Source organism: Condylura cristata, unplaced genomic scaffold (genome assembly GCF_000260355.1).
Source record: "Condylura cristata isolate star-nosed mole 26May11 unplaced genomic scaffold, ConCri1.0 scaffold00011, whole genome shotgun sequence".
Lineage (NCBI taxonomy): Eukaryota > Metazoa > Chordata > Mammalia > Eulipotyphla > Talpidae > Condylura > Condylura cristata.
In genome coordinates, this window is record NW_004567112.1 from 7,868,632 (window position 1) to 7,874,985 (window position 6,354).

Consider the following 6,354-nt stretch of genomic DNA (forward strand, 5'->3'; position numbering starts at 1 on the left):
GGATAGATTTAGGATTTTAACTGAGTGCTGACCCTTTTCAGAAACTCCACCTCAAACGAAAATAGAGGAGCTTGGGAAGAAAGGTTTGAAGTTAATGAGATGCCTTTATCATATTATATAAAACAATTATTAAAATTATGTTCCCATATGGGTTTTCGTTGGTGATCTCATCCATTCCCAGGATTTCAGCTCTCACCATCTTTGAAAAGATGCTTCACTCTCCTCACAAGAGAGGATATACTCTCAGGCTAACACAGGAGAATTGGGACTTAGAGTAGGCAAGCTTGTCCTGAAGGTCACTGTCAGTGGGAGAAGGGCAGTCTGCAACGAGGGTACCCACTTTCTGGGAGAGGGAATAATCCAGATTCCATCCTTCTCTTACTCAGCAGTGTAGTCTGCTACCTAATTTTGCAGCTCTAATAAACAGGATATTAAGTGATTTGCCTGCTTAATGAACTCTTATGCTGGAGGACATGACAGACACCGTGAAGGGGGAGGGGAGATGAACCATGTGACCCTTGCCATTAAGAGGATTCAAATACAGTGGAATAAAAAGTAAATGCATGTACCAATAAGACAAGTAGAAAGAAATAAGTGCTTGCAGAGATGTATAGATAAAGTGTTATAAATATTTACAAGAGGAAAAGACTATCTCTGCTCTGGAGAATTTGAGAAGACTTTATAAAAGAGAGGGCATTTGAGTGGAATCTTGAAGCATAGCTAAAAAGAGATGGATGGAAGAACATTAAGCGAAGGGGATATGAGAAGCAAAAGGTGAGAAAGCAGTGTATTGGGAAGCCACTGCCCAGATGTCCTATAAAATATATGGATAGTGGAGTGGAGGATACGACTAGAAAAGCAGGCAGAAGCCACACCACAGGAGGCAAGTATTAAATCACACAAGCAGAATTGGGCTCTGTGCTACAGGCACTGGGAATCTCTGTGGTCTCAGGGTGCAGAGCCAGGACCCAGCTAGAGAGCAGGGGGCCATCCCAACACCATCCTTCTTGTCCTTGGGCAGCCTGAAGGGAGAAGTCCAGGAGGAAGGTAGTAGTGGTTACTTGAGGTGAGGGCAGGTGGATTGGAAAAAAGGGAAGCAATTAATGAGGCGAGGCAGACGTAAAAGCCATCCGGTCTCAGCAATTATCTAGAGGGGGTGAAGCGAGGAGGGGAAGCATAGGTCTGGGGGGAGGAGAACATGGTGGGAGGTGATGGACTCAATATGGCATGCTGACTTCAAGTTTCCTGTGTGAGATTTAGGGGAGTGCAGCAGACAGCTGGAAATGTGGTTGGGAAAGAAGATGCAGCTAAGAGAAAGATTTGAGAGTCAGCCATGGAGAGGTGAGAGCTGAAGTCCTGGGAATGGATGAGATCACCAAGGAAAACCCATATGGAAGGTGAAGAGGGAGGAGCATGGGGGGAGCTGAAAATGGAAAGGGAAAAAAAGTACTTTGGAGGACTGGCGAGTGCCAGAAAAATGCTGTATAGTAATGAGGATTCATAGCATAAAAGGATCCTTTGGAGCTGAAAGAGACTTAAAGATTAGCTGGTCCAATCCTTTCATTTGACAGGAAGCAGAGGCTCAGAAGGTTGAATTACAGCTGCTGACTGCTGTGTTTGGGGCTGTGCTTAGCCCACACTGAAAAGTGCCCGTCCGTGTCATCCCCTCTCCCTGTCTCAGACAGGTCATTTCTTCATCATTTAGAATAATATGATAATTATATGTAATAATAATGAAATATAGAATATAATAATTATATAATAATTATTTAAAGAATGAATTGTGTTGTCTTTCAGTTTTAAACATGAAACAACTTTTGAGTTTTATCACAACACCAAATTTGGTTTGGGGATGTGAATTTGGGATGTGATAAGCTCTTTTCCAGACACGTGCTATCATGTCCCGGTTAAGGACTTGGGGTTAGACTTCACAGAACGCCACAACTTCTTAGCTGTACAACTTTAAACAAACTACTCAAACCTTCCAACTCTTAGTGTCCTGGCTGTGAAAGGGATAATAACAACAGTTGCCTCATTGCTAACATATGTAGGGCACTTAAAATAGTATTTAGCATCTTGGGGTTGCTATATAAACATTAACTATCATTTTCTAAAGTGATACTCCAAGTTAAGGTCACTGTACGGTTTATTGTCCAAACATTTTAGTGTCTGAACTGTTGCCTTATTTGTAAAAAACAATATGGAATTATAGGGAGCCTGAGAGAAAGGAATGACCAACAATGTCGCTTTTTTTATGGAAAGTTGTGTATTTTGCTAATTGTGGATATTTTGGCATTGATTTTAAATTTTTTTAAATATTGCCTAAAAATATGTTTTATCTTGGGCCCTCCCTGGTGGCGCAGCGGGTTAAAGCACAGCACTAAGAAGCTAAAGCCACTTCCGCATGAGTTCGATTCCCGCCTGCCCCGGAGGTGACCTCATGGCGCAGCAGACCTCTCCTGACCTGCCCGCTGCTCCCCTCAGCAGTGTACTTCGTTGATCTGTCTGTTCTGCTCCCTGCTCTGTCTCTGGTGAATCCTCTCACCCTCCGCATCTCTGGCCTATACCCAGTTCTGTATGAATAAATAAATACATATTTTTTAAAAATGTTTTATCTCAATTATTGAGTTTTTGGCACCCCTTAAATTTGTACCCTAGTTATGTTCTACTGTTGAAGATGATACAGGGGATTTTTACTAATGATGCAGGGACAGTGAGCCTTAATCAGTATGCTCCTTAGGCTACAGGTAGCTACACCATAGTTGTTGTTGCAGTTATTGGTATTTAATGACAAATAATTATATAACACCTAAGTTGGTAGTTAACTGTATGAAATTGTTGGTAGTCTACAATGTGTGATTTGCAAAAATAACAATCTTATATGGTTCAACCTATTCTATTATGATGCTAATTAGAATATTACATTGAGCTATATTAGAGGGTCACTAGGGAGATCAAAAATGATCTAGTGTTTGTAAGTGTTATGTTTCAAACTAAGAGAGATAGTATACCATTAAAAATATTGAATTAATCCACGGGGCTGGGTAATTAGCAATTGCTATATTGGGTAATCACCCCACATGGACAACTGCCTGCTTTATGAGTTAGAAAGCGCTTCCTAATTACATGCCTTAGAATTACCTGCACAGTATCTTTGTATTCATTCCACTCCAATCTACTCATATGTATGGAGCTTCCCCAATGTGCCTGGGATGAAGAGTTAACTAAAAGGTAGTGTAGATTTTCTCTATAACACAGAGTCTGGAGACAGAGGTTGGGTCTCAAGTTTATTCCTTTGACAGCTAGAGATAACTGTAATTACTGTACATGGTCATGTTCCTGTGTTGAACATTTCCAAGTTTTTTTTTAAAAAGGCACTGATTTTTAGAAGAACCAGTGAAGTTATCAGGAATGATGTATGAGGCTATATCAGGTGTGTGTGTGGGGGGGGGGAAATTGTTGTATTTCCGGTTTTATTCCCAGTCCCTAAGATACAGCCCAGAACAAGCTGAAAGGAAGACCGCACACTTGACTTTGATTTGCTGTCATACACTGCAAACCCCTCTGTCCAGACTCCCTAAGTCATTCCCATGAGAAGACAGGATTTAAAAATGCATGTGCATTACACTCTCCGGAAACAATATGGCTTAAGTTACAGTGTGTCAGCCAGCATGACCTTTCATTTTTGCATTTGGAAAGAACTGGAGAGATTAATAAACCCTTTCCTCTGTCTCACCAAGTTCTCACTGAACTGCTGAGATTCTGCCCTCAATGTGTTCACTCAGCCTCTCCTAGTTTGTAAAGAATTTGGCTTCAAGGGAAGTTTACCTACAAGCAGGTGTTCTGGTTAAATGTGGCTGAGAAAACTGGGAGTAGAGGGAAATGCCTAGGAAGTCAGTTACCAAAATCGATAGAAATAAATAGATTCATGATTTTTCTTGAACTTCCATTAAAACCAGTGAAGCAGGAACTGGGATATGATTAACTCTCATAAATAGTGAATGAGAGATAAGCAAGCTCTGTGTGCACTTCAACATAACCTTGATTGAAAGAATCATTCTTCCCCCCAAAAACACTTAAAATACATATGAAAATATATTTTAGAAAATATATTCCAGAAGGTGGTTCAAAGTAACATTTTAAAGTAATATTAGAAACTCTGTTTTACTAATTTTGTTTTAGTTATATTTTGTTGAGGGATTAGTAGAGATCTCTTAACAAAGATCTGCTCTCTTAACAAATATCAAACGTGCAAAAACAGTATTGTTAACTGTAGACACCAAGTCGCACATTAAATCTCCAGAATTTACCCATCCGGCACAACTAAAACTTTGTAGCTTTTCACCAAAATCTCCCAGTTCTCACCACCACACAGGACCTGGTCATTTCCATGCTATTCTCTGTTTCTATGACTTTGACCTTTTTTTTTTTTACACATACGAGATCAGACAGTACTTGTTTTTCTGTACTCAGCTCATTCTACGCAGATCACCCATTTTGTTTCAAATGACGGGACTTCTTCCTTTTTCAAAGCTAAATAATAGTCCATTGACTATGACAGAATTATTTAATTCTCATTCTTGCTCTGGAATAAAGGGGAAAGAGCCTTTCAAACTTCCAATTTTTAACTTGTCCTCAAACGCTTCATCTTTCCCTACTCCTCAGGTATATTGGTCAGTCTAGGCCTGGATTCCTTGATGAACAACCTACACAATATGCTTGTTTACTCTGTGGGATTCGCTAGTTCACTGAGTTCAGCCCTTTATCCTGGGCTAGACAAGGGCCTCCTCTCTCTTGGTCTGATGTTAGTCTGGTTTGCCCATCCAGGAGGGGGTAGTGCTACTCCGAGCCCCTCTTTACTCTAGAAACAAAAAAAGCAAACAGTTTATTTGTAGCCTTTTGTTTTCACCACTGTTTTGCTGCCTGCCTTCTCTATTTAGAAGATGCTAATTTTAAGCAAATGGTAAGCCAGTTTTATTTCTTTCCAAGTTGCTGTTCTGTAAATCATAATCATTTATTTATTCACTTACTAAAAATTTTAGTGGATCCCTAGTTTATTAAGGAAACGTCCAGCATATAATACACTGCAAATTGTTCAGTGCTGTGAATTACTTATCTTTGATGCTGTGAGCTATTCAAAGATGATTAAGAAATGCTTTCTACTTTCAAGAAACTTGCAATCTGATAAAGTAAAATAGGATCTACATACAATAACCTGTCACACCAAGTAGATTGTAACAAATGTCATCCAAGATAAATGACTGATGTATCAAGGAAAAAAAAATTCTTCTGAATTTTTTGAGATACCTTTGGCCTAAAACCTTAATCTCTAACCGAAGCATTAAAAAAGAAAAAAAAGAAGTCCCAGCAGGCATTTTTTTTTCCATATCAGATCTTCTTAAAGTCATTTAGCTATGAAAGAGTTCCTCTATCTTCCTTCTCAAAGAACCACAGCGTTTTAGTCAATAGGTCAAGATAACCCTCATATCGCATTGATGAACTCTGGTGAATATGAGAGTCAGCCTCAAATATAGAAACCAAAAGAAAGAAAAAAAAAATCAATGCCACATTTCATCAGCAACGAAAGGATATAATAATGATTGAAATAGAGCAAGCCTCAAAAATTCTAAAATCATGTCCAGTGATAGTTTCCTCACATTAGGGGAGAAAAAATGTAATGTCTGGGGCCTTCAAAGTGGCACAAAGTGTTAAGTCTTGGCACTATGAAGTTATCCGTAGCCACTGCAGCCTAAGTTCTATCCCTGGCCAGAGAGCTGACCCACATAGTGCAGCAGACCTCTCCTGCCTTGCCCACTGCTCCCCTCAACAGTGTATTTCGGGTAGATCCTCCTGTTCTGTTCCCCACTGTCTCTGGCGAGTTCTCTTACCCCTTGCTCTTCTGGCCTGTTCTTGTATGCATAAATAAATCTTAAAAAAAAAAAAGTAACGTCATCAAGCTCAGTCACTTACAGATTCATATCTAAGTATGAAATGATATTCTCAGGGATCAGCATGTGGGGAAATTATTAATATTGATAAGAGATACATGTAGATTTGCTGGGAAAATTAACAGTTACGTGTAGCAACAATCTCCTGTAATTCTCCAATGCAATTGTTACCTCAAGGGAAGTGAATAGAAGAATAAGCATATGATATTTCTTGTACCTAGCAAGGTGTTTGGCACGAAGAATGCACTTAACACAGATTTGCTAAAGAAAAAAATAAAATAAAATCACTTAATAAAACATGTTTTTCATATTCAGGTAAGTCATCACCCATTGACAGTCTTCAGGACTGAGGAATTTTCTTGCAGTGATTCTAACTCTGTAGTATTTCATGGAGTGGCAGAATTTA

At 39.3% G+C, this 6,354-nt stretch overlaps 1 long non-coding RNA gene across 1 annotated transcript; it reads left to right on the forward strand.

Moving 5' to 3' along the window:
* The first annotated feature begins 722 nt into the window (after positions 1 to 722).
* LOC105853508 lies at positions 723 to 2,394 on the forward strand. Its single transcript, XR_001145352.1, has 3 exons — positions 723 to 774; positions 1,261 to 1,341; positions 2,364 to 2,394. It is a non-coding gene; the product is annotated as an uncharacterized LOC105853508 (long non-coding RNA).
* The last annotated feature ends 3,960 nt before the right edge of the window (positions 2,395 to 6,354 follow it).